The sequence below is a fragment of the Sparus aurata genome, chromosome 14 (genome assembly GCF_900880675.1).
Source record: "Sparus aurata chromosome 14, fSpaAur1.1, whole genome shotgun sequence".
Taxonomy (NCBI): Eukaryota; Metazoa; Chordata; class Actinopteri; order Spariformes; family Sparidae; genus Sparus; species Sparus aurata.
Window position 1 is genome coordinate 18,993,800 of NC_044200.1, and position 10,418 is coordinate 19,004,217.

General features: G+C 46.5%; 1 protein-coding gene across 2 annotated transcripts in view; it reads left to right on the forward strand.

Moving 5' to 3' along the window:
* The window catches only part of chrm2a (cholinergic receptor, muscarinic 2a), an 89,187-nt gene that overhangs the window by 29,325 nt on the left and 49,444 nt on the right, over positions 1–10,418 (forward strand). For both annotated transcript variants that reach the window (XM_030440037.1, XM_030440038.1), the window contains exon 2: positions 4,559–4,700. The gene's annotated coding sequence lies outside the window, so the exon portion shown is untranslated. The remainder of the gene's footprint in view (positions 1–4,558; positions 4,701–10,418) is intronic.

Here is a 10,418-nt window from a genome sequence, read left to right on the forward strand (position 1 = left end):
GTGAAAGAACAGTGAATTTATTGTCTGTCAGCAAGCAATCAATTCATGGACTGATAGCCATCTTTAAATTACAATTGCGCTCCTCCTCTGACAAGAGCCGACAGTCCCCTTTCATTCAATCAAGCCTCGGCATCAATTTGCCTTGACTCATACAAACCAGTCACCAGTTTTGCGTCAAGGTCTATGATTTACTCCCTGAGAAATTAATGAAAATGTTGAAAATCTATGTTAAACAAAACTGAGAAAAAAACTCCAGTATCCGTCCCTTTACCCATACGAAAAGTTAATGGGCTCTATTCCGGGCTGAGACCCGTCCTACATCCAAGTTTGGTGGAAATCCGTCCAGCAGTTTTTGCGTAATCCTGCTTACAAACCAACAAATCAACCAAAAAAATGGACAGGGGGCGAAAACATCACAATCTCAGGGAAGGTAACAACTGAAACATGAGGAAGAGAAAAGAATCTATAGAAGTAGAATGAAATAACTATTTGACCTCGAAATTACACATCGAAATTAATGCATGAAATAAAAACACAGTAGGAAAATATAATCGCTTAAAGGCAAGTCCCCCCTTTTTGTTTGTTCATCACACATATCTGCCACCAATTTCAATCAAATCCACTGATCAACAGGGGCAGTTTGGGAGACGGCACCATGTGTTGGGTAAGTAATACTGAATGTAAACCGACCTTTATTCACAAGACGAGTCTACAGGGAACCTTTAAACAGTGTTACAGTGTGTTGTGTGTTACCCAATCATATTGGTTCATCCAAAAATCCCACCGGTGCTCCATCCTGTTGCCAAAATATGGATTCATTTCCTGCACTTACGGACAGCATGAGCAAACAAGCAGTTTTTAAAACGTCCCCTCAGGTAACACAACGGTTACACAGATGCGACCTCCATATTTTAGAGTCGTTATCACTCACTGATGCTGATGAACAATCAATTTAAAGATCTTTTACCCTGTTTGATTTACAACCCTCATCCCCCCGTGGATTACCAATCTTCTGAAAATTAACTGCAATTGACTGTCAGCTGCTATCAAAACTATTTGACTATCCTGGCTGCCTGAATATGGGAGCCAAGTCTCAAGATGGTGCAGACAATCCCGATGTGCTTTAACGTTATCTGCAATATTTGTTTTTTTCGGTAGCGTAATCAGATGTAAATGTGATTTAGTCGGTGGCCCAGCCGGCTCTGAGGCATCAGATTTAATATGCATTTCGAAGGTACCTGATTACAGGTGTGAAAACAGAGGAATACAGAACAAAATGTGATTGTCCGCGCAATAATCTGGAGAGATTAGTTCTGTTTGGAGTTCCCAAACACAACATTTAAACTCTCATATTTGTGTGGTTTGGAAAAAGAAACACAAGTTAAATGTGCTGTTAGGAGATTTAACTGGTTGTAAAACAGTCTCGATTTAATATCTATAACTCTGTGTGACCTACATAAGCAAACTAGACCATTAGCAAGAAGATTGGCTACTTCTGACAGTACTGTAATGATTCTTAAAGGTCGCATTTTGTTGAAAGGGAGATTTTCCTCCTCTCATGCAGAATCAAAAAATCCAGTTTTCCATCAGCTGTCGTTTTTGTGGTGTGTTCAGGTGCAGCTTTTTGGCTTAGACACAGGCAGAGGGAGGCGACACAACAGCAGGCTTTCTTAACTGGTAGTTTATCGGTGTGTCTGGGCCTTTAAGGTTCCCTCCAGCTCAGAGCCAGCAAACCACCCAGCAAGTGTCAAAGCTTGCCAGACACATTCCAGGATTTTATGGTCCACGTAGTGTCCGAGCAGTTCAATGGGCATGTTCTCTACCAAACGTTTACTGCTCCTCGGTGATGACAGTCTGCTCTGCAGGTCGGTCACTTTATTAAATAAGAGCCCCCCCTCCCCCTCCCCAGAGGCTGAGGTAATTCTTGGGAGATTAAGGTGATAGAGTGTGGATAAAAACAGCCGCCTGGGTCAGGCCTCGCCCAGGGAGAACAGACACTGTTCTTTATAACCTTGATGGACATTTTCACTGCCGCACACACACACACACACACACACACACACACACACACACACACACACACTGTACAGTAAAGTCCACTGCTCGGAGCGGCAGAGAAACTCATCTTAGGTTATGCCACCCTACAGCCAATCAGTGTGCAGCATAACTCATCTCTCGATGTTAAGCCTTGCTGCACATTTATTCAGAATTCTCACATTTGCTCACGGGGGAATTAACCGTCTGTCGGCGAGGGGAGATTGCGATCCACGTCCAAGGCTGCCTATTAGATATTTTAAACTCTTATCGTCATCTGACAATTTTATGAATAATTTTCATCATCTTATAATGCGGCAGAATCGCTGGGAGCCTTCAAATCCTCTTCCAACATGATTGCTGAACATTGAAGAACACTCGTGTTTATGCAGTGTCTGATCAGACTAACGGCTTTTCCTATTAGCATAATAAATGAATTAGCGCACTAGAGACAAAGATCATTAGGCAGATTTTTACCACCGGGAAATCATTTGGACAATGTACTGTCTAACAATGTGGGACAACAGCGATGCGTCACGCGGGCCCCAACATGTCTCACCCTCCAGCCTCCCCCCCTCCGAATCACTCACTCACTGAAGCCCCGCTGCTGTTTGCATTCGGCCCGAGCGATCTTCATTTCTTCGAGGCTGCTGTTCCGCTTTAAACGCGCGAGCTTTGAGATTTCTGTGATTAGTCACAACAGTGATTGGCATGCGGCAGACAGTGACGGCTAATGCGTCCCCTCCGTAAACACAGGTCGTTATCGTGACACTACATCTCCTCACTGGCAGCGGCAGACTTAGTGTACTAAACGCTCCACCGCGAGGGTTTATCCCTTTATCTGCTCCGCCTGTCTTTCCCTCAACTTCTACAGCTACAAGTTGTGTCTCCGCCTGCAGTTCAGAAAGCAGGTGTGACATTGTTCCGCTCTTGCTCTTCATATGCTAACGACATAAGCAGCAGCTTGTTAAGAGTTGTTTTAAGTAAGCGTGCACGGCTTAGGTAAAGGAGTTTCTAAACGGCTGTGGCTCCTGCAAGGTGCTCTGGTTAAAAACATTTGCATTTAAACATGAGGCGCTCCTGTTAGTGGCTCGTCTGGAGGTATGAGTGCTGCAGCACTCGGGATAATGGTCTCAGAGGGCTCTGACTTCCCATACAGGCGCATACAGTGAACTCAGGCCACAGTCATTTACATCAGAGGCGGTCAGAAGCACCATCATTTTCTTTGATGGTTCTGCGGGATGTGTTCATTATGTATATTGGGGGTTACAGGTCTGTGGGGATTGAGGAGTGTATAATTCACCGTATGTAGGGAGGGCTGAAACTCAAATCGAAGGACAGCTGCAAGTTGCTGTTCTACCCTTTAAGCTGCATCACCGGCTTCTGATCACGCATGATGGATGCAGGATCACCCCGGGAATCCATCATGCACAATTAACACTACATCCAGTGTCAACATTCAAAGGCGACGGAGGAAATGGTGTCGTAAAACACACCGAAATGAAAAGTGATCTCATCTTTCTATTTCATACTTATTGGTCATTGACCATGACTGAATTTTAGTAGCTAGCGATTAATCCTATAAAGTAGCCAAATCGTTACAGGCGATGTGTCGTACTTTTTTTCACCAATAAGCAATGATTGTGATGCAACACAACCAGCAAGGGGTAAACTAATACAGGCAAAAGAGGGCCATATTGAAAGCGTAGATCACAACGTGTTTTCACAAAAAAAATGCATTTTTTTGCCGCCCTTACACACACATTTTGATATTTGGCAGGCAGAATTACCTAACTGCCACATGATTACAATTTTTCCGAATCAATTTTGTTAGATAAGCTGAAATGAATACCTATTTATATATTGGTATGATTTCGTGATTGGTTAGTCATGCATCTATATGAAAAATATAGCCCTATGCTATTCATTTCACCCACTAGAAATGCATTGCTAGCAAAACCACAGTGTTTTCGTAGCAGGCGTTGTTTCAACCTCTATGCTAACATTTCAGACGATGCAGTTTCGACTAGTGGTTTTGATGGCCGACTCACCAAGTACTGGATTATTATGTGAAACTCCTACATGCTAAATATATTCACAAAAGTTATATGTTCCCACCCTGAACCCCGTCTGCGTTATGTACGTTTATTTAACCGTGCTTAACTGTTAGCTAGTGATTAGCTAGCAGAGCTACGTCTTTGTAGAAGGTGTTTGTGTGTGTGTTGGATCTTAGCAGATAAAAGCTGACATTCTAATTTACAGGGGCATAATATTGTGTTAATTCTGCTGCAGGAGCAACCTGATGTTCCCCCGCAATAATGCGGATAAAATGAGTTTGAAAGTATTGGCAAAAACCCAAGTGTCGTCACGGAACTTAATCAGGGATTTTGAATGGCACGCAATGAACGTTGTGTTGGGAAAAGGTTTTGTGCTGACTTGAAGGCAGCACTTCTACTTGTCCTGCATACACTAAATCTCATTTAATCTCCTTTTTTTTTCCCTTTTTCTTTTTTTTCCCCAACAGTGGCCATGGCTGTTAACCATGAAGCTGGAGCCAGACACGCCCATCGCTTCCTCCTGTCTACAACAGCCTCTCCGGTGCTACCTTGAACATAAAATATGCCATCCAAGTGCGAGAAAGCCCAACGGACCGCTTAACACCCACTGTAAGTACCGACGCACTCTGACTCCGCAGCGATGGCTTCTGGAGTGTTTACTCAACACCAAGTCAAACCCCAACTGAGATAAACTCATCCTGCAGCACCGACTTCCGAATGAGTCATTTTGTCCAAATTATGCCCCCTCCGTTCAAACATCACACCCACCGTCTGCACACATGGATTAGTTCTTTAATTTCTTCTGAAAGGAGTTCTGTGTGTCTTCATATACGGGCTGCGACTCCGCTGTGGGTCAGCACTCGCGGTGAATTTCAATTTACCTACACAGTCTTGACGGGGGGAAATTCATGCAGGCATAAATGACATATTTACATATCGCATACCCCCCCAAAGCCGAAGCACTTCACTGAACCTGGCAGGTAACATCGATGATTCCAAATGTATTCATCATGCATATGAAATAATGTAGTCATTATGCATGCAGGTAAAAGAGACACCCACCGTGTACTGAAGATGTCTTTATGCTAATGCTCGCATGCCTGGGCCATTTTTTACAGTATGTGACATTTTTCCCCCCCGATCTTCACTGGTGTTATCAGAGCTCGTCCAACATCAATAGACACAAAAGAGCTCTTGACCATGAAGTGAAGTGTAGCTCAGCTGTATTTATTGTGCTGCATACCTTGAATAAAAGAGTCAGGAGGCTTCAGTGCACCGAATGGGTGGGGTTAATTGCATATAAGGAAAAAAATTCAGGTATCAGATATCTCAGGTAAGTAGTCAGTCATGGTCAAGCATACGAAATTGACTTTTAGCCGTGCTAGCCGCAGAGCTCTGTGGAAGCCAATGAGGGTTGTTATTGATTTCTTCATCAGTTACTGAATTGACCCTTTGGAGTTCCAGTTCCCCTTAAGCAACAAGCGCCCTCGGAGAACAAAAAGCAGAGCTCCGTTCAGCAGCCTTGTTTAGTTTAATGGCGGGGACGGGAATATACACAGCGAAGAGCAAAACCCAAACAAGCTGGAAATAAGAGGGAAGCACTTGGAGACAAAGATCATGTTTTGAAATGTCAGAGTTGGTTACAAAACAGAGGGGATTAGCAGGAACTCAGTAAAGGTTGCGTGGAAAAAATGAAGTCAAGGACGGGTTATGTTCAGATTGTGATGCTGATGGAATCTAACAGAGAGAGAACAAGAAATGCACAGCAGCCGCTCGGATCAAAGTTCAGGCTCTCAGCCTGTATTTTCTCATGTTCTTATTATTGTTTCTGAGTGTTTCTCATTCCCAGGTCAGATATCGACGCTTTCGGCAGCTTGGGAACGAGACTCAAACATATTTCATTATTGAACATTGTGTTTACAAAAAAAAAATACACCCAGCAAATCCTGCGTAACATGCCTTTAAAGAGCGGGCAGTGGAGAATCTCGCTCCGTCTGCGTTATCGGTCAAAATGTCGTGCCAGGCGATCTCGGCGCTCGCATGGGACGCCGTGTACAGCAACGTGCACTCGATGTTAACAACCTCGCTCCTCTCCGTGTGAGTGTGTGCTGATATTATCCACCAACACACACACACACACACACAGCTGTTTGATGCCGCTCCACCAACAACACTGTCGAGAGCTCTCCCTCTTCATCACAGTGCTGCTGTCCAGAGTCATATCTCAAATGGAGCCGCAGCTCTTTCATTTCACTCATATTGCGTATCTGTGTCTCTCATTTGCATTACAGTTCGTATCTCTTTTTGTTCTTGCGTCCAAGTGACTGCGTATTGATCTTTCTTCCCCCCCGAATGTGTGTTTGTGCACACAGCAGCAGCCGCCCCCAAAGGACTTGCCAGGTCAGTACCGTGTCACGCCAGCCAAATTCCTGGCAAAGATTAACAGGAGAGGGCAGCGCCAGGCTTTGAGGGCAGGAGCAGTGGGAGCAGTCGCACCAATTAGGAGCCGACAAACCAGACCACCCAGCCCCGCGCTCGACCCTGGCTGGCTCGAGATAACACAGCCGACACACATGCTCAGACAGATAGGCACGCGCTCGCGATGCGCCCTCCGCATACTCGCTCATAACTTGGTAGCTAATGCATATGCAACACCCGACCAAACATCATCCATTAGCTGCAACAGGGGCCCGAGCGTGCCGCTGGAAGTGTCAAATATGCATGAGCGAGTGGAGGTCTCTGTCTCGTAATCCTCCAGGCAATTAATACAATCGTTTCCAGGGCCAAGCACCCAGATGCACATTTCAAAACCTCTCCCTGGGCTTGTTGAATTTTTTAAGGTCGGCTAATTTACAGGTACACTGGCCTAGAGGCTTGCTTTTAATGGATTGGCGCCGTCTGGAAGTCGACGGCAGGCCATACATTGAGGATTGTCCCCGGGGTGATGTACGGTGGCTGTGGGGACGACACACTCACAGGAGGAGAAACAGTGCTGGACTAGCCGTGGTTAAAGATGAAGAAAAGCTCTCTGTTCCGTTAATCGCACCGCGGCGCCAATTGAGTGGCGATGTGTTTGATCCGCTGCGCTCGGTCCGGCGAGCGAGTTACAGAATACAGCTTTTTTTTCCCACCTCTTCGCACGTTCACCGGCTTTCATTGTGCAGCTCTCCCTGCCGAGTGCGTCGCCGTTTTCACTATATTAAGCATTTAATTCATCCTCGCTTTTTTTTGGTGAGTGTGTGTGTTTGCTTCTGCAGATGGTTTTTAGCCTCCAGTCAGATATTGATTGAAATGTTCAGCCCAGTGTGCAGGAGAGGAGAGGAGAGGAGTGGAGGGGGGGGGGCTGGTATTCAGAGGCATTCGGTGGTTGGTGGGGAGGCAGTATTGATTGCACTTAAAGTGACAAGATTGAGGAGGCCCACTTTGACACGTTATCCCTATTGCCGCCAACAGACAGAAGAGCGCGGGCCGGAGGAGCAGCGCCCCGATTGATTTCTGGCGATCATGAACGGCCCATGAATCAGTCGTCCGAGGGCCTGCGCCGCGCTGGAAAAATAAGTCAACAATTTTTCATGGCGCCGACGTAATGTAAGGACTGACGGCCTCGTTTGATTTAAGGGGACACGTAAATACTATGGTAATGAATGGGCCTCGCGCACATTCTGACAAGCCGAGGAGTCCTCGGTAATAACCTGCGTAGTATATTTGAGGAGGCAGGTATTCTGAGGCAGCCGGTTCGGGCGTCGGCGGGATTTTTTTTTTTGTTGTTGTTGTTGTGCATAATTCACTGGCGAGGCACGAAGCTGATATAGCCTCTCCCCCCTCTTATGACCATCCATCAGGTAAAATTGCTTTCTTCTAACACTCCGCTGTCAACGAGAAATAACAAATGTAGCCATGCAGAGCAACACATGATTACAGGGTAATAATGCCCCGAGGTCAGAGGAATGTGACCTCATTCAGAGCCGCTTGTTGAAAAAACAGGGGAGGCGAGTGAATGCGGCGGGTGACACGTCATCGGGGGATGATGACGGCTCATCTTCCCTCGAGGGTGGCCGCTGTCAGGTGTCCAGCGTCTCTCTCTCCAACTCTATTTTTTTTATTAATCACCGCGCTCGCATGTCTGGGTGTAATTGAAAAACACATCATCTTGACCGGGGAAACACTCGAGGAAAGATTAGCGAAAGGGAAGGCCGCGCGGAGGGGTTCAAAAAGCCGCGCAGGAAAAGCAGTTAATAACGCGCGCATCGTTTCTCGGTGGGCTTCCTTCGACCGACCTCTCCGGCAAAACATCCCCCTCGCGCGGCGGTGGAGGGGCTGTTCGGAGCCCCACATTTCGCTTCTGATTGATATTGTGTAAAATCCATCACTATAATCTTCCAGGAAATTGCTCGGGCGTTTCCAGAGGTCTAATCGAGATATGGGGGGGGTGCGCTCGACGGGCAAGAGGAGGAATGAGAATGAGGAGGAAAATTAAGGAGAGGAGAGGCGGGGAGGGACGGCGGCTCGAGTTTGAAATCTGAAAAAAAAAAAAAAAAAAAGAAAAAAAAAGATAGATATTAAAGCATATGTGGCGGGAGCGTGGCGTGTTTGAGGAGAGCACGGAAATTAATGACTGAACAACAAGATAGAGTGGCTGAACGGAGGGGAAGCTGGGAAGGAGAAAAAAGAATAATAATAATGTTTGACATGCTTCAGTGAATTCAGTTTTTTCTTCCATCCCAGTGTTCCCCTTCCTCCGTGTCGCCTGCAGGTCTCTGGTTCCGTGTGCCGCCTGGCCAATTACCCATGAAAATGAGCGAGAGAAAGCCGGTTGCGAGTGATGAACACGCGCGCCCAAACAACGAGCACCTTCTGGATTCTGGAGCAGGGATGTGGGGCGCACGCGGGAAAGACGAATGTTCTCCGATATATAGTAAAAGTGATGAAGCTCAGGCGCTTTTTATTTTCCATTAGGACATTCAATCAGACCTCCACGTTTTCGTCCTCTTAAATGGGAGAATATGAGAGCGGCGGCAAACTGGTGAACTGGTTTATTGTATTTTCCCTTCCCTTGTTTTTTTTTTTTTTTCCTTTTTTTTACCCGAGTGTCATAACAGGAGGCTCGGCACAGGCAGACGCAGCGCGGTACAGCGAGTGTTTGCGCATGTGGCCGTGGCGGTGGGGAGGTGGGGGAGGTGGTAACTGAATCGCGAGGTGTAGACGGTATTGCTCTCAGCATGGAAGGACTCAAAGGACGCCTTTAATGAATGGAGCTTGGGGAATGCAGTAGGATTGGCTGCTATAGCAGAAGGGAGGAATTTACTGGGTTTCTCATGTAGACGCTGAATTATTTAAAAAGGGGATCCGTGCGCTGATGATGCTGCTGCGAGGACTGTGTCTGTGTGGTCAAAGAAGAATAAGCGACAGATTTTTCTCTTTCTCTAAGACTGAGGACCAGAAGTCGGCCTGTGTCCACAGTTGCGAGGCCGGCGGCTGAGAGGCGTGTTCCCACTTGACAAGTCAGATGTGACAGCAGACTCTGCTCGGCCTCGGGCGCGTGAACAAATAATGCAAAATGCATTCTAATAACAACTTTGGTTCCGTTTACAATTCCATCTTCGATACGTTTTTTATTTGTTACCTACATTTTTCCCTCTCAGCTCCTAATCAAACCGCGGGAGGCGATGGGGGAATTTATGTGCATACATACATCTTTAATATCAACAGTACGAGTTCCCCCCCCCGACATGGTAATATATTTTAATCATCCGAGGATTTGAGCGATTCAAATGAGCAGGTTTTTTTTCCCCAGCCGGGGTGGGATTAGCGCTGCTCGGCTAAAAGTGCGTCAGGAGTCGCTAAATTGTGTGCGGGATGGCGTCGATGCAAACGCTTGTATCCTCGTGTACGTTTTTGTGTATAACCACCTGCCTGCGACAATCATTTCCCTGCTCGGTTTTAATTAGGTTGTAAATGTCAACATATGAACCATTCTCTTCCGCCGTGTGAAGCATGTGCGGCACTGTTTGCTTGTGCCGGACGGAGGGCTGCTGTTCGTCTTTCGTCACGTGTCGACTCGGCGGACAAACACAGTATGTGAGTGACTCAAAGGCAGGGCCAAGAATAGCTGACCGAGGCGACTCTCACTTCCTGACCCCGCCATTCCTCCCCATAGGCATCACAACAGAAGCGGGAGATGCGCATCCTGGCAACCACCAATTAAGGCCACACATCCTTCACATGAGGGCTATTGCTTAATCAAAGCTCCGAGAATAATGAGCTAAAAGTAAACAGTAATTACTGGAGCCAGGTCATTGATTACTGCTCAGTCTCTGACTGGCCCTT